This window comes from Diadema setosum, chromosome 12 (genome assembly GCF_964275005.1).
Source record: "Diadema setosum chromosome 12, eeDiaSeto1, whole genome shotgun sequence".
NCBI lineage: Eukaryota > Metazoa > Echinodermata > Echinoidea > Diadematoida > Diadematidae > Diadema > Diadema setosum.
Genome location: NC_092696.1, coordinates 35,115,153 through 35,134,009, shown reverse-complemented (window position 1 = coordinate 35,134,009; position 18,857 = coordinate 35,115,153). Strand labels below are relative to the sequence as shown.

At 34.1% G+C, this 18,857-nt stretch overlaps 1 protein-coding gene across 4 annotated transcripts in view; it reads right to left on the bottom strand.

Annotated features, from left to right (window-relative positions):
- Positions 1–7,813: 7,813 nt before the first annotated feature.
- LOC140235595 (uncharacterized) overlaps positions 7,814–18,857 on the bottom strand; it is a 32,893-nt gene continuing 21,849 nt past the window's right edge. For all 4 annotated transcript variants that reach the window (XM_072315601.1, XM_072315598.1, XM_072315599.1 and 1 more), the window contains one exon: positions 7,814–11,028. The gene's annotated coding sequence lies outside the window, so the exon portion shown is untranslated. The remainder of the gene's footprint in view (positions 11,029–18,857) is intronic.

Sequence of the window (18,857 nt, the reverse complement as noted above, 5' to 3'; positions counted from 1 at the left end):
TCTCGATACCAATCTTACAATCCTACCCTTTAAAAAAATCTTAAATTTCCGGATGAAACAGATTATGGATGGGATCAACAAAGTAAGTTATTGAATAATCAGTGATTGACTTCAAAACACTTCTTGACTTTTCTTGATTGAAGAGAGATTCCCTTAGATAATCAATAAAGGTTAATCCTGTCTGGCGGGACCAACTGTTAGTTTAATGTAACTTCTATTCGAGCAGATGCCTGTCATGATGAAAAAATATAAATGTACCAAAATAATTCTGTAGCGAAACACACAGCACAAACAAGTACTTACTCTTACCTGGGTGTATTTTTGGGCTAAGATAGATTTGATTATAACACAACTGAATGACAGTCTCCACTGGGATGAGCTATAAACAACTTGTGATTCGCCCGCTGACAAAGATTAGGTCTTTTATAGGGCTTTGTATCTAACCAATCGCCGAGGGCGGTTTGAGCAGGTTTCTGAAGTGGCAGTAAGGAGGGGCATAAACCTGCTCTCTATCTCTCTCTCTCTTTACGAGTTGTCAATCATAACCCGTGTGATGCGGTTTGCGTAATAGGAACCTACATGTACATTGCTATTTTTATTTGGGATTAAAGTGCAGCAAAAATTGTCACAATGTCCATTCTGACACACAGTAGAGTAAAATGAAAGAGATCGGAAGAAGTTCCATTCGAAATCGAACATAGCGTATAAGTAGGCCCAACAGTTTTGTGTGTTTTCACAGAACATTGATATTATAGGACCTACTGATAGTATGTAGCACAAGGCGAATGAGATAAAACGCTTTTATCACTTCTCAAATGATCTACAGGCTTGTGTCCCCCCCCCCCCCCAAAAAAAAGGTCAAATAAATTTGTAGTCATATTTTTGACCAATTATCTGGCAATGGATAATTACTTTACATACATGTATCATGTAAAAATATTTGATTTCTAAAAATTTTGAAAACACGCACTTTCAAACACCACATCTTATTCGTTGCCAGTCCGAGTTTTATAAAATGTTATGATAATTTTAGGGCAAATCTAAATGAAGAGTGGGCTGGTATATGAATGTGTACTGAGGTGTTCATGTTATCGCTTTTGCCACGTACAGCATGCCAAATGAAATTACTATTAGGTACATGTATAAGGCATTACATACACATGGTGCCCAAAAAAAAAAAAGAAAAGAAGAAAAAAAAAGAGTCACTATAAGGCCCTGACTTTCAATTTCAATTTCAATTTTATTTCCATTTCCATTGAATAAACGAAAAGAAGAAAAAAATATATATACAATACATTTACAGAACAAATTTATAACAATTTTAAGGAAAACGTACAAGTGGTCACGAGTAACAACAGAATTTCGTTTCTAAGGTATATACCTAATACAAAGATTAGAATGGAAATGGAGGGTCCCACTTAAAAAGCAAAGCTTGTAGGGTTCCAATGGTTCCAATGGTTCCAATGGTTCCGTCCGGTGATTATTCCCGGAAGCGGGGTGTGATCTATACACCCTTTGTATCTGATCTACAAAGCCTTTTTTTTTTCTTCTACACTTTGTCTATTTCTGTCAAAGATGGTCTAGTTTATGTTGAGAAAGGATTGAGCTGTAATAACTTTTTGTGAGATAGGCCTAATTAGAGACCTTATGAAATATTAAAGACCATATACAATCCTACTAGGAATTCAAAGTTAACTTGATTAAAATCAGTTTGGAAATCGCCGAGATATCTATTAAAAAAGAAAAAAAGAAAGGTTAACCAAACGATCCTGGTAAAAGGTGGGTTTCAGCATGAAGTAGGATCACTTTCTTTTGGATATCTCAGTCATGCATTTGATTTGCATCAAAAAATGTTTGAATTTCTCTTAGAATAATTTTGAATTGTTTTTCATATTTCATAAGTGGTTTCTCATTATCTCACAAGAAAGTTGGAAACCTGAAGCCCCACCTCATCGAAAACTAGTAATTTTCTCTGGGGATCGAGCAAGAGAACCAATGTACAGTGCACTCCCGTTATAACGAACACGGTTATAACGAAATGCCGGTTACAACGTAGAAAGAATTCAGGCCGCAACATAATGTCCGCTATTTTTATTATTGTTCGTTTATAACGAAGTTTCGACATAACGAAAGAAGACTGCCGGTCCCGAGGACTTCGTTATAACGGGAGTCAACTAATTTGCAATATGCCTTAATACCGGAAGCTTGTGAAACTTAGGGACTTCCACTCTATAACTTCATGTTTTGCTTCTCAGGCGTGACGGGATCAGGCGTGAGTATTCAACCACTATACAATCGCAAGAATGCAATCACATATTCGTGTATCACATCGAATGTCGCGTTGTTCCCCTTACATCTATAGGCTCCTACACGTGTAATCGATTTCAAATACATAAAGTCATTATAACGTTGATTAATTAAGTTTACTGAATAGCTCCGCATCAGGCAGCTATCAATAAAGTCTTGTAAATACTGTAGGCCTAATATGTTGGAAAAAAAGGGAAGAAAATTCCACTTGACTTTGTCATGTGTGTTAATCATGTGGCCTCCACATAATGTAGGGCCTATATAGGTACGTCTACCTATTGGTAAATGCTCTTGTAACCGGTGTTTTATGTAGGTCCTACATGCCTATCTTATTCTAATTGGGCTTTTTGTGGGTGTGTGTAGTGGTTGCATATTTCTCGATATGTCACAATAATAATAATGTTACATGTATTTGAAAATCCGAGCTCCGATTTCATGTTTTACACACAATATAGGGCTACTTCTCAGGAGTCCTGCGGCGGATGGCCTAAATGCATTACCTGTCACGATTTAAGATATTAAAATTTTGTCAAATAAAATGAATATAATGAAAATGAGGTGAAATGTCGGGGACCCCTTTCCAAGATATAAAAAGTAGACTTAGCCTACATGCACTTTTAATTATACACTTAGGCATGCGCCACTTCCATCAGTTTCTGTCACAGCTAGGTGGCTGAGACTCAAAACATGACTTACAGTGCACTCTCGTTCCTGTTAAACCCACAAATTAAAACTCACCCCGTTACATTATCCTGTATTATTATTATTATTATTATTATTATTATTATTATTATTATTATTATTATTATTATTATTATTATTATTATTATTGTTTAGGCCTTTTGTTCGGTTAAATCGAAGTTTCGGTATAACGAAAGAAAAATGCTGATCCCGAGGACTTCGTTATAACGGGAGTCTACTGTATTGTTGACTTTGGCATGTTGATTGAGTGAATGAAGCAGAATAGGTCTACATCAGTGAAAGTTTGAGGAAAGTCGGGCTATTCGTTGAAAAGTCATGAACTTCTCAAGTTTTGGCGACGAGACTCAGTGCTGGATCAAAAGACTAAGGGATCATGATCATCACATAATTATGCACTACGATATCAAGACAATAGCCCTATATAAAGAAATTCCATATTTTCACTTTTCTAGCATAATTAATGAAAGATAACTGGACTGTTCTTTCAGAAAGCGGGGGGGGGGGGGGGGAGGGAATTACGGTAACCCTTAACATACAGGACCTGTAAGTTACACCAGAAAATGTGTATTTTCATATGAAATAATATTTTGTGGAATTTTCTGTTTTCTTTACAGTGTATCGTTGTGCATATGTAATGTCATCATATCTGTATAGCACTTTTCTGATCCAGCGGTCTCGTCAGAAAATTTCAAAAAAGCATAATTAACTTTTGAACGGATTGTTTGATTTCCTTATCAGCTTTCATTGATGCGTTCTAATAATGTCGCTGCATTCACTAAATCCACATGTATATCGTGATTAGATGATCATTTTGGGAGCTACTTCATCGTCTCAGAAATTTTGGTACACATGTCATGTATAACCGTGTTCGTTAAAACGGGAGAGCACTGTACATGTACTGTGCAACACACGGGTCCCGGACGTTATCTTTGGGCATCATGTCCACCACGAATTGAATCAAGCTAAGATAATTCTTATCAACAGGGAAAAGTCCGTCCCCTCCTGTTTTGAGGAGCTGATGAAAAGGCGGAATACAACCTGAATCAACTTTTTTTTTTCCTTTTTTTTTTTATCCGTCAGTGTTTCTTCCCCTACGCGATTCCCGTAGTAAGCAGGCCTATTACACCCCCCCCCCCCACGAGATCCTGCCAAAATATAAGTTACTCCGATAAGAAAGGGTAAAGTATATGTATTACGAGTTCAACAGTTTAATTTTGATCGAAATCGGATGAATACGTTATGACAGTTTGAAGTATCGCTATTTTTTTTTTTTTTTTTTAGGGGGGGGGGGTGGGAAACAATTCTTGAACAGTCAATATAAATATGCAAATGGAAAAGTGAGCATGCATTTACTCACAATTTATCGTAATATAGTTTGTACACAAAATGTTGAAATTTCCAGTTTTTCATTCATACACAATTATGCCCGAGGATCAAATCCTCGTACATGCATATCTAACTGATCACTATTCTGAAGTTGTTCAACCAGGAATAACGTCATGTTTCTGACTTCAATGACAGAAACATTGGATTTTCGTCATTTTTTTTTTTTACACGATCAATGGAACATTTTGAGGGTATGACATGGTTAGCTCACTCACTTGCATATTCATAACCACTGTACAAGAACTGTATTGTTGTTTAGCACAATTTTAGCACAACTCCAAAATGTCACAACTTCCTTTACTTTTCATCTGATTTCAGTCAAATTTTTACCGTTGAACTTGTAAGATTTTACTCCTTTTTATCAAACTTATATTTGGACTCAATTTCCTCTTTAAATTATATTCTTCATACGAAATTTTATATATATATGACCTATATCTCATGTTTGCCGCACTGCTAAATCCTACATTGTGTACACAGTAAGCTCGTGGGTGTTCTGGTATGTAAACTGTATTTTATTACTGTATATACATGTACCATTCACGTATGCTTAAAAGGACACACGCACACACACACATACACACACACACACACACACACACACACAAAGAAATAGTGTGCACCTCTCTGGGACATTATAGGCCAACACGTAATCCACTTTGCGAACACTTGTATGTTAATATACATAATATATATATATATATATATATATATACATATATATATATGTATATATATTATATTATATATATATATATGAGATTAAAACCTAAAATGGCATTAAAACGCTTTATCCTGGCGAGGAAAGCGCATGTTTTTGAAACAAGACACCAAACAGGTTAGTCATCGCATGACTAACCTGTTTGGTGTCTTGTTTCAAAAAAAAAAAAAAAAAAAACATACATATATATATGTGAAGAGTTTGTTTGCAAAAACCGATAAGTCCATTTTTGAAGATTGTGAAGTACGGTCTCTGTCATAAAGTACAAAATGATATCTTTTAAATGACATATTGGTCACTACCCATTATAAAGGTACATTTTTTTGAAGTTATGGTCAAAAGAAGCAAAAAATTTCTTATTATTCTCTTTATTTTTCTTGACCTTTAATCGCAAATTCTCCATTTGACAAATATGGACTTATCGGTTTTTGCAAACAAACTCTTCATATATACATACACACTCGACAAAAAAAAAAGGAAACACTTTTTCAAGTTCATCTTTCTCATAGACTATCTGGCTAAAAATGGTGTTTTATATACCATGTTAAAGGCAATTTAATAAGCTATCAACCTAGTAGGTCAATGAAAAGGTTAACTTTACGCATGAGTGAACACATTCGTTTTCCTCTTCCAAGGCGCAAAAGTAAAAATTGCAAAATGGACAAGTTGTTATTCAAGCGTATTTGCTCTTCCATATAATAATGAGAACAAAGGACAAATTCAACACAATAGAAATGCAAATTTGCAAAAATCAACATAATTATGATCTCCATAATGTCTCTTTAACCCTCCAAAGATAAAGGAAAAAAAAATAATGGAGGAAAGTGAAGAATCTTCTGTCAAATCCACAGTCAAAAGACATGAGAAAAAAGTTATGGTAACAAAGAAAGGTAAATTTGAAACGTTATTCCAAATTAAGATAATTCGAAATAATTTGGTTCTTGAATTTGTCTCATGCATTCTTAAAATCCTTAATCAAAAGGTAAAATGAAGAAATTCTGTCGATTTTATCACCTTTACGGCTTAATCCCTATGTCATTTAAAGTTTGAAAACGCTTATATCCCACCTTCAGTTTCCAAACTATGTTTTTGTTTTGAATATAAAGGGAAACGAGGGAACGGAAACTTATTTATGCTGTTTCAGTCATGTCTCTTATTGCGTTAAATTGTTAAATTGCATTTTTGTTATTATTGCTCTCTTGGAGGACATTTGCAAAGGAATTTCAATATATTGTATATCCAATTCTGCAATTTTTACTTTTCTGCCTTGGAGGACAAAAACGAATGTATTCACTCGTGTGTAAAATTTCCCTTTGTATAAACATACTAGTTTGATAGCCAATTAAATAATCTTTGATATGGTATATGACACATTGATTCTTATCAAAATCTTCAATGAAAAATATTAAGTGGACAAAGTGTTTACTTTCTTTTTTTGCTGAGTGTGTATATATATATGTATATAGTGTAATGTGTGTGTGTCGATTTATCCATGTACAATGTACAGTATTGGTATTTACACATTAAAGGTCAAGAAAAAAAAAAGAAATACATTCTTGCCAAAGAAGTTACTTTTATTGCTAAATTTTTGGGGGCCTCCCATCTTGAGGGGTTTAATAAAAATCGGCAATAAAAATAACTGAACTGCCAAAATGCATTTCTTGTCATGTAACCATATCTTGACTTTCATGGCAAATACACACACACACATATATATATACATATATATATATATATATATATATACACACACAATTCTATATACATATACGTGTGTGTGTACAGTGTACACCATTTATCATATACAATGTATTATACAGTATGTCCCCCCCCCCAAAAAAAAAAAAAAATTAAAAATAAATAAATAAATAAATAAAAAATAGAAAATAAAAATACAACAAGATTTTCGCATTGATAACACCAATATGATTAAATTGTCTAAATGCTACCTCAGGGTCTTCAAATTTAACATCTTAGCTCTATTTTGCAGAAAACCCCATTTCTCTTTGACCACAGAAGCAAATCGAATGGGGTTTTCTGTAAGATGTGGGCAATGAGTTATAGTTTCATACCCTGAAGTTGTATTTGGATTGATTTAATATTTTTAAAGTTATCATTGCGGAGGGTCCTGTTGTATTTTTTTTTTTGACATACGGTACATGTAATTTTTTTAACGCCACTGCATGCTTCATTTGATTATGATTAATAGAGCAAAAAACACACACAAAAACACAGCGTAATAGACTTACTCAGAAGCCTTTTAACACTTACACACCTATCCTATTGGCTTGTATGATAGATATCACAAAAATCATATTGTTGGATCCATTATTTTGTATCAACTTTCCTCACTTGCAAGTCATTATTGCTCAATAATTAAGACTATAAATAATAAAATGCACAGGATGCGATACATTGTTTAAAGTTTGTTTGTTTGTTTTTTCAAATATGGATTTTGGTGGAAACCTACGAAATGGCCCACGGGAGGGCTATGGGGTGACATCATAATTTACAATCTGATCTCTTTATAACCTCTTCTCTTTTTGACTGATTTCATTCTATTAACCAAAATCAATTTTAAACATGCAGAAGATTTAACTGTAACAGGAGTCCACTCTACATACTCATGCACATGAACACTCCATACAGAAAGGCTGATCAGTTCTTTTTGTACAAACTCAAGGTGAAAACGTGTGATTTGGGGTAAAACACTTAACACTTTATTGAAATAATGGCAATGTGACTAGATTACAGATGAAAAGAAAATGCATACAAATTTGCTGCAATCAGACAAAAACTTTTTAGACACTATTTGTCTTGCTCTAGGATCTGGGGCGATTTCAGTTTTGCATTTAAAAAATCAAAGGCTGGGCAATTTTGGTCTGGGAGAAAGAAAACCTGGCAAGTGAGGTTTCAGTAATCAAGTTAACTGAACACGATCAAAAATTGCTTTTTAATTGATACACTCACTTGAGAAGTGCAGGGGGATAAGATAAGACATACTAGTCTGCATGAGTGTAGACAAATAAAACTGAAGTTGCTGATAATGCAGAATGACAAATGACTTTTTGAATGGCTTTGTGCCAACAACCAACAAAAAGATATCAACTTCTTTTCACTGGATTGCTTATCTTTAATGGCAAGACTAAACAGGTCAAAGATTGCTTCAGATAGACTTCAAGGAGTCTGTAGCCAATCACATGCACTTGTGAAAAAGAGATTCAATATTTTCGAGGAGAGTTTTGGGCATGTCTAAATTGCATACAGCAGGCTGACAAATGTTAAAGTAGAGCATAATATTTGTCTGTTTAGAGCAAGAAGTCAGTAACTGCCTTTTCAGACTTCACTGAAAAAACAAAACAAAAACAAAACATTTAGATGGAGAGAAGATATGCACATGTATTTGGCTTGGTATTCAGTTCCTGTATCTCTGCTGTTCAAGAGAGAGAAAAAAGAAGAGACAAAATAGTTAGCATCAAATACATTCAAACATCTACATATTTGTACTTCTACTATAACTGAAAAATATGACAAATAGATATCTGAATAGGAAGAGATCTACTTCAATTTAAAAAAAAATACTTTTTTTTCTGTCACATTGTGCATGGAATTGTTCCATTATGCTTCCTTTAAATTCAAAGAAAAGTATGGTGTATCTGTAATATGATTCAAAGGAATTTGGTGTCATGTGACAATCGGAAATAAAACAAAACAAAAACTACATTTCCTTCATTTTACCAAGTGTATTACATTTTCCGAGCATTATGTGGTCAGCACATACTTATGATGGTTTATGATTCCTCAGTAACATACAGTTGTAATACATGCATTGCAGAGATTAAGAGAGTGACTTTTTTTAAGAGATAGGTACACATGTATACTAAGGAGAAATATGTACAGCACTGTATTGTAAAAAAGGGGCTTTCCAATCATGTATGACAACATAAAGTGGAATACTTTGACCTATAAAATGGCTAGAAATCCATAAATTCAACATTAATAATATTCACATCTATTGAACATCTCCAGAACAGACATTTTCCCCACTAAAAATGACAGTTTTGTGTTTTCAGTATCAAATAACAACCATCAGTTGGCGTGAGATGTGCCAAAGGCTGCCCAACCTGGCAACAATTTATGCATTCACCAGCCAAATCTTAAGAAACAAAAAGGAAAGGAAAGCAAAATACAGTGTGGCTCCCAATAGCTATACAAATCAGACACTTCCACAAATTTGTATCACCAAACCAGTTAATTACAGGTAATATAATTTGGAGTTGTTACATTTATGGATAGGCTAGAATTTCTCTCCTCACCCTTTTTTTTTCATGCTCCCACTTTAGATGTGATAAATCTGATGAAGCAAGTTTACTCTTAACCACTAACTCACAGGAACTATATTCCTGAAGAGTTAATACATAAGCAATTTCTTCCAGTAAGTTACGCTTATCAGTACACCCCTGTTCATGCTGTGTGTGTGCGTGTGTGTGTGTGTGTTTTCCAGAAGATGGAGTGTAATGAAACATATAGTCACTTCCACATTCTAGAATGTATCATTGCTACTCAACCACATATGACAAATCAAACAAATGCTCATACAAATGTAACTGAAAGATACAAATTGAAAACACTTTCATCAATTCACATAATCCTCACATGAAATTATTTTGAATATTTTAATTTTGAATATTTTAATTTTGTCTAAAAAGTGCTGGAATATGAATGCAGTGGTTACATTTTTCCTAGTATTTCGATAAACTGGTCACATTTCGATCCAAGCAGGAATTCAGGTTTTGACATGATTTAGTCCAGACTTTTGTTATATCTGAACTGAGGGGGAAAGAATAGGTTGAAGTCAAGGTAAACAAAACTTTATCACTTTATATCTACAGTAATTCACAAGCCAGTAATTTGGAAAACTGCCAGAGAAAAGCTCTTAAAAGTGCTGATGGTGGCTTTTCTTTTGTTCTTGAAGAAAACAGCCAACACTGGGCTGAGACTGCCTCCTATAATTGGGTCTAAAGTGCAGTTTATAATAAGATATTTTACACACAGAAAAAAATGGCAACAGATAAAAGTGCAACGAACAAAAACATTGATAGCACAACTTGCCTTGTCAGCAATTAATAAATCCAGTTGGAAGCTGCAACACTCCTGGTTTTCCTGAAAGTGCAGGTGCACCATTTACACTGGCAAAACTCATCATCGATGAAGTGCCTGCAATTGCTGGGCTTAGTACAAATGCTGTCCCAAGTGCTTGAACGCGTTCTGCTCACATGCTGTGTGACGGCGCTGCAGCTCCGCTACTTTTTGTCCCTCGATGCTGGCAAAATCGAATGGCTCTAACATCGATGAATCGGTATCGCTGAATCGTCTGGTGGATGAGGTGATGGCCGTCCATTTGCAGAGAAGAGGAGAGGTTCCCTTCCTTGATATGTCCCTCGATGAGTGATTGATGGGTGAATTTCTTGGCACTATGCGTTGGTTGACGTGGAGGCTGATGCAGTGGTGTTGAAATTCCAATTTGTACAAGTGCGATCCTGGTATGTGCCTCCTCTACAATTGACCACAGCTGGTTGGACACGCTCATTTTTTAAATTCACATCCTTCTTGACATCCCATTTAAACAAACTAAGAGAATACTACACGGTTTATTTACATCATGTTCATCAACAACTGGTGCCACAAACTGACACCAAGTTGCGACAAAGTTTACCCCAAGATTTGACTGTACATGCTCCTTTACACAAAAAAAAAAGGAGACAAAAAAAAGGAGAAACGTTCAAAAACTGTTCGCAAGCTCTCTCTAACAGCCGAACATTTGTACAGCTGATCAACACAGGCTTAGGAAAGCTTCTTTTCATCTCTGTCTGCTAAAACTGATGGCATGAACTTGGGTGACCTATGTACACCTATGATACAAAAACAGAATTGGTAGACAGTGGGAAAAGAGGGAGAGAGTACACGTTAGAGTATACACAATGCCATGTGAACTGTTGTTAGTGGCATTTCCTTTTTGGAAGCAGATTTACATTGCAACAAAGTTTTCATGAGAGAAGAAGTTCAAGTTTTGTACCTAGATACATTCATTTCAATATCATATATGTAGTCACATTTGCCCAAAAGTTATGGTACTTGATGTCAACATGGCACAGCCACAGTCACACAACCCAATTACATGTATTTGGCATGGAATTTGATAATTCCACCAATGAGCAACCAATGCAAGCAAAATCAAATCTTGGTAACACCTGTCTCCTTAGAATTTCACATTTTTAACAAATTGAGCTACAAGATATAGCCTTGGAGTTGCCAAATACCTAAATCACTCTTGAAATCAAGATTATTTAAGTTTTGTTATAATACTCAGAATAACAAAACTGCCACAAAGGAGTACATGTATGACATAAAACAGTGTATGAATATATTCATGATCTATATAAAAGTGGATGGCACTGTATTATTTGTCAGTTTGCTTAATGGATGCATTCACCACAAAAACTGTAGGTCAAAAGCTTCAATATTCCACAAATTTAGCTAAAACAGGTGTTCATAAAACCCTTCTTATTTCAGATCTACATGTATGTATTTGAAGTATACATAACATCTGAACTCTACTCAAACAAATCCTTTCTGGCTATACCTCAGAATGAATACATATACCTTGCCATTCACAGAGCTATGTTTATGCCAGAACAAGTTCATATACTGTACTACATAACGTTGTAATAAAAAGTACTTGAACCAATGATAGCAGATAGTTTTAAAATCTCAGTATGAAAGTTCATCATGTAAAGGTGGTTGTAATAAAGTGACTGAATATTGCAGTTCAAATGCAAACATGAATGTTGTACACTTTTCTAAATTCCTCAAGAATCTAATTAACTTTTCACCTCTATAGATGCATCACTTCACTCTACAACATGATATTTCTGCACCCAGATCTTGTTTAGCCAAAATATTATTATTCATAATAAGAAAAGGGCAAGATATTTTAAAGTTCTTGAGTATTTAATAAAACAGACGAACGAAAGAAAATTACAGATGAAACTTCTAATCTTTCTTACTGGTGTTGAAAATAATACAAGTTTTTAGTAAATATCAGCACTTTGGAACAATCAAAATGTGATACATTATCATAAAATCAATATCTATGTTGCAAATTCAAACAAACATTGGAACAAAAATTAAAACTTAGTGTAAGAAGATATGATTTAACACTGGATGTGACACATTTTAAAAAAAAATCATCATTTTTAATCCTATGATCCCATCAAATCAAATTTGTTTCTCTTTTGCTTTGTTTTGTGTTTTTTTGTTTGTTTGTTTTTTGGGTTGTTTTCAATCATAATGGGATATCCAGTATAATAAACAGAATTTCCAAGTCAAAATGATCTCTCTGCATTAACAACATGTGTGCTTTTGCTAGCAGAATTCGCCTGTGAATTAATACACTAAATAGAACATTTAGCACAAATTTATACACAGCTCACAAAACACAAGTGGTTAGAGTAGGAGCATGATTTGTAACTGCACAAAGACAATGAAGATTACAGAGCAAAGGAATAGAGACACAGAGAAAAATATTTCTGCAACCTGTGGAGAAAAAGAATGCAGAACACTGAAACATAAGTTAATACAGTGGCAAAATTTTCAATACTTCACTATGATAAATTGAACGACTTCAACAGTACCATGCAAGCCACAACTTATGCCCATATTTATCATTTTCACAGAGACTTCATTCTAGAATATTTTGCTGTCGTTGTTGTTTTTTTTTTCTCATAGACAAATACAACAAGCTGCTAGCATTTCATCGGGACTTGGATTCAGAAAATTTGAAACACATCTCGAATGCAACAATACCATGGCAATATCTCCATTGCGTTTTGCCATTTTCCTGTTATAGGATGGTCGCTACTTAAAATGTATGACATTTTCCTTATGAGCATAAAACATGACATTTAACACCAACTTTATCTCACTGAAAGAAGATAATTCAATGCATGTGTATTACAGAAGAATTGGTCCATAAAAAAAAAAAAAGGAACAACTTTTGGTCGTCGCATTAAATACATGTGTGAAGGTAAATTAAAGAAAAATGTTGCATTGCTGGTCAAATGCAGACTCTACATTCTAGCCTGACTCCTACTTCTGCCCACCACGAAACCACATAAATTTCTGCCCACTTTTAGATGGGATAATTCTTTTAAGTATTAAGACAAAGTATTTATTTCAGAATCATCCCTATTAACCAGTAAATAAGTAAGTAAATCCACATCAGGATCTCACTCCACTCCACAGTACAAATAAGGTAGCATTATGTCCTTCAGAAAAAAAGATAATAAAATTAATAAATAAATTCTTAAACATAAAGGGACATTGCTGAACTGCAGCATTACCAGTCTTTCCAGCAAATTTCTTGACTACATGAAAGATTTGCCTTCTCTCACAAAATGTCACAAAATTAAAACATTTCAATTACGTACCGTACTATCAAATTATTGAATGAACTGTTTGGCCAGGAAACCAAAATTTGGATGCAGGAAGCCATACAGAAAGGTCACAAAATGTACAATTGCAATGGTAACAATGCAATTTCTCACATTTAATAAATCGCTTTGGGCACTATCTGAGCTGCCCATCACCTGTGTTCTGAAAATATACCAGTAAGTTTGTGACCTCGACCTGCAACCAATGCACATGCATACATGTTTCAATAAACTGTTCTAAACTCATTTCAGAATGAAATTGCTACTTGAATATCATCTTTGGTTAGAGCGAGTCCTGTAATTCAAAACAACTGGTGGGAATATATCACCAAAATTCAACTGTAAAATAAGCTTCATTTTTCTATCACATTACAAACAACATGTACACAATGAGAAGAAACTGGTTGTTCGCAAATGCGGAAAAACTCTTTTTTGTACAACAGCAAAAAGGAAGCTCATTTGCACAGTAAGAAGAAAAAGACTTGTAATAAAATTAAGATGAATATGTGAAAATCAAACATTCTGTCTGCAATAAAATATACATGTACCAGCATGTACTTGTATCTCTTCAACTACACTTTTTTCCCCCTTCCTTATCTCAGGGAGGTGGCCTCTCTTTAGTATCTAATCTCACTGGTATATCATGTTTCGAGTATCTCATCAAGCCAAAATACACACATTTAAAACTACAATAAACAAGGAATACTGAGTAAACCATGTGTTCCTCATTGCCCTTTTGAAGCATAGCCATTCACCAGGGCTGCACACTGACCCATTATTCCTACTGGTCCAACCTGTCTGTCGGACCAGTAGGTATCCCTTTTTTTCCATTTTTTACGAGTCCATTCCAGAAAAAGTTACTGGTCCAACAATGATTTTTACTGGTCCTGGACCGTCGGACCAGTGCCAGTGTGCAGCATTGCATTAACTTGGTTGAAAAAGGTGGTACAGTATTGGTCAAGGTAAGAATTCAGCTTTTAACTTTTGCGAGATACTAAGCAAACATTTCATCAAATGTTGAAAAGTATACAACTCTAAATAAAATTCAATTTTTATTTGATGAAAATTAGTTTTGAAGTGGCTGATATATCTAAAAGCAAAACAAAACAAAGCGATCCTAATAAGAACTTGGTCCCACCTTGTAGCATTAGGATTGCTTTGTTTTTGATATCTCAGCCATTTCAAAACCAACTGTCATCAAATAAACTTTGAATTCCTACTAGAATTATATATTTCATATTTCATAATGGGTTTCTCATTATATAAAAAAAAATCATCATAAAAAAAAGGAACCCTTAAGCTCCATCGCAACCAAAACTGTACCATCCCTTTAAGAGCAAACATGCTTGATTGACTGGTTATAAATGCAGCACTAATGATACAAACATGCAAACACTAGGCCCCCACTCACATACACACACGCTGCCTTCAGCCAGAACTAACATACCAATCACAACAAGTGATCCTTGCCAGATAAAACCAGATTCAAGTGGTGCGTCATACAACTACCTCTGGCATATCGTTCAGTAACTGTTTACAGATCTAATTTTGTGACGGATCAAGGTCTTCGCAATGAACTTGATAAGGTCTGCCAACAAATCAACACAAAAGTGCGCACTCAGCAAATATCTGACGCCCTTGGCATTATGATAACGTTGAAGTGTGATACTTTGTGTTACATTGGTTTAAAGACATGGGAGATTATGTCAATCATACCTACTACCCTGGACAATTTAAGATACTGTATCTAAAGATTTCTATGGTTGCCAATTTGGTGAAAAGAAATCTTTGATAATAAAGATGCCTCTGTAACTACTACTTGGAACAAACTGATGAAGTAAGTGAAAAAGTAACAGCACAAAAACAAACAAACAAACAAGCAAACCTGGATGTGCTTAAGGAAAAATTGTCACAGATGCACATATTTTTGTTACTTTTGCAAGGCAAAGGTAAAGTGTTTTGGCTTGAGTAGATAGAAAACATAATCTTCATTTCTGACTTCATATCTAATAATGTATGTGTTTAGTTTATGGCACTTGCAAAGTATACATGTAAGTCTACATTTTACCTATAAATGGGTACCAAAGATTTCCATAATGGTACATGTATTTTCTACATGAATCAAAGAAATATGCAAATAGATTAAAAATTGTTATAATTTGTAAAGATCTTCAACTGAGGTGTAAAACAACTTTGCAAATAGCACTAACAGACCAGACCTGAGCTAATCTCAATATAGTGAAAAAAAGTGGTCTGAGTACTTTGACCACACTCAGTACAAGCTTGTGTACTTAGCACATGGTGACATGAATTATTTAAAGAAAGTGCTAACTTTATCAAATCAAATGACAGCCTACAATTTTATAGGATGTTGGGCTGAGGCAGTTAAAAACCAGTACTTTATCCACACACAGATATTCAAAACATTGCATTAAATAATCCTACTACAACATGTATGCACATGAATTGGTATTCTACTCTTCATCTAGGTAAGTTATTCTTATTCTTCCTCCCTGTCAGTTTGTGTTACAATGGAGCTTATCCCTTCATTAAGGTGTACATGGTGTATCATGAAAATGTTTATGATTAAATCCATTGCCTAAGTACTGGTATTTCTAGTGGTACAATGGTCAGACATCACATAAGAATTGGAAATGGTTAAATTCTACATTTCATGAGCACACTTCTTTTCAGCAGAAATAATGTAAATCTCTTATACTAAAATCACTTAAAGTTTGGTTTCTCTGCACTAGTGTGGATACCTTTAATTTACATTGGAACTTAAATAATAAATAAAGTTTGCATTTGACATGCGGTTAGATAGTTTAGCTAAAGGTGAGATTTAAACCACGTTTCATATCGTATTCAAGTGTGCTGCAGTAAAATAATCTAAGCTATCATGCATCAGTTTTTGATTGTTTGTTTTTTTCCCCCAACATAATAGATACAAATTGGAGGGCATATTTACAGTTAAAAACAAGACCCTTATAGCTTTTCCTTCAGTATCACCCTGTGCACTGGCAAAAATATAATAAAAAAAAAAATCATTTCAAATGCAAATCCCTCTCTACAAACACAATTTTGTCCTATACAGTACAAAAACTTAACAATGTACCAAAGATTAAGCAAACATCCACTTGCTCTTGGGAATAGTAACTTTTTGCAACATAATTTATGTTAAATGCATTAAGTCTAGATTGCATAATTGATTTGAGAAAAATAAGTTTTTAATAAAATAGATGAATATACATGTAACATTGCATTACTTTAAAGTTAGCATCTAAACGTAATACTTAGGTTTGCAGTAACATTAAATTCATGGTAACAGCAAAATAGTATTAACTGATAGAAACCACTAATCTACGGCATACATGTCATGTGTACCTATCAAAAGACTACTTCTGTTAACAGTACTGTAACGCAGAAATTTTTTACGGCACATTAATTTTCATGTATTTTGCAATACTTCTGGCTGGCGCAAATTCTAAAACCTGTGAAAATGCCTTCACAATTTTTTTTTTTTGGCACATTTTGAATGGGCTGAAAATTGCGCACCATGAATTCAAGAACTCAGGAATATGTTTTTGAGCCGCTCAGTGTGAAAAATTAATCATGCGAAAATACTGATGCTCAAGGTAATAGGTTGCACTTAATTTGAATAGAAGACTGGAAACTTCTATAAACTTACTGTCAGAGCACAATGCTTCTGTATTCACACAAAAATATTGCTACTGAACATTTGTTGTTGTTCTATTTTACTAGCCACAGGTTATTAGTGCTTGATGATACTTCATACTTATGTTGTAATATAGACCACTCTATTAACAGTTAGGGAATTCCCCTTCATGGTTTGAATATTATTCACCCTTTTACTTCTGAGCATTGTTACCACTGAATTTATATTTCAGCACTACAATGTAGTTGTACAAATATGCTTCATTTGAGGATAGACACAGAGAAATAGAGCCAAGACATTGAAAAAATAAATAAATAAATAAAAATTCTTGGAGAAGGACTCTAGAAGTTTTTAATCTGATCATTATTGGGAATATGAGATACATGAATACTTAAAAAAAAAAAATTGTCAAAGTCAAGTTCAAACTAGATTTTAGCACTACCAATTGTGTACCCAAATCAATGCAAAGAACATACTTTAAAGAGAAAATAAATTCAGGCCATTAGAGGAAAATGTACTGAACATACATTGCCAATTCCACCATTGGAAAGCACTTGTAGTGTTTCAACCTACACAAAATATCAGCACGCTGCATATGTATATCACTGCCTGCCTAAAGAGACCCACATATGATCCCAAGTTATGACAAACATTTCATGTTAAATTCATTCATACACAGATGACTTTCAATTCTTTTTTTTTTTCTTTTTTTCTTCTTTTTTTTTTAATTTGAATGAGGATAAGTTAATTTTCAAGTGTTGGGTCTTCAATACTATCTTATCATGTTGGCATTTGTCATAATTGGGATTCTGTAACAATAGTGTATGTGATACAATAGTATACTGATTGCTTCCATGGCTGCCTCTGACAGTGCATATATGCCGATTTGAAGTTTTGCAATGATATGAGATTACACGAAACTATCCATAGAAAATGAAAAGATTACTACTCTTACATGTTAAGGGTTAACCTCTTAAATGTACTCTACTACACCACAAATGTAATCTGAATGGAAATATTACCTTTATAAAAAAAAAAGCCAAAAAAAAAAAACAAACAAACAGGTGTATGCCATTTAGTTCCCTGTTTTTTGTCACTGACCTGAAACACACTTCCCTCAGAACTTATCATGACTGAATCATATATAAGTTTACGACATTGTTTATACATTTATCACAATTAGGGCATAATGGCAAGTTTATCTCTTGAGTAGAATAAAAATACTTCTGTAGAGTTTTCTTTTTTTTTCTATGTTGGGATTATTTGATTCTATGACAAGTTGAATGCTTGAGTATACCACTACCAAAAAAAAAAAATCAGCACCCTATACATCAGCCACAACACTGATTAATATCTGAAAGCTCAGAGTGAAAAGGCACAATGTCTGCACCATAGTCTTTGGCTCTGTACGGACATCTCACATATTAAAAGTGCTAAAATATGCAAAATTCAAATATTAACTTCCTAGCCGAGATTCTAGTAGTGAATTTAAAGCAGAAGAGACAAAAATTTGGCATTATGGTTCACATGACAATAGACTACTCATTGAACTTTACCAATGAGCTGATACGAG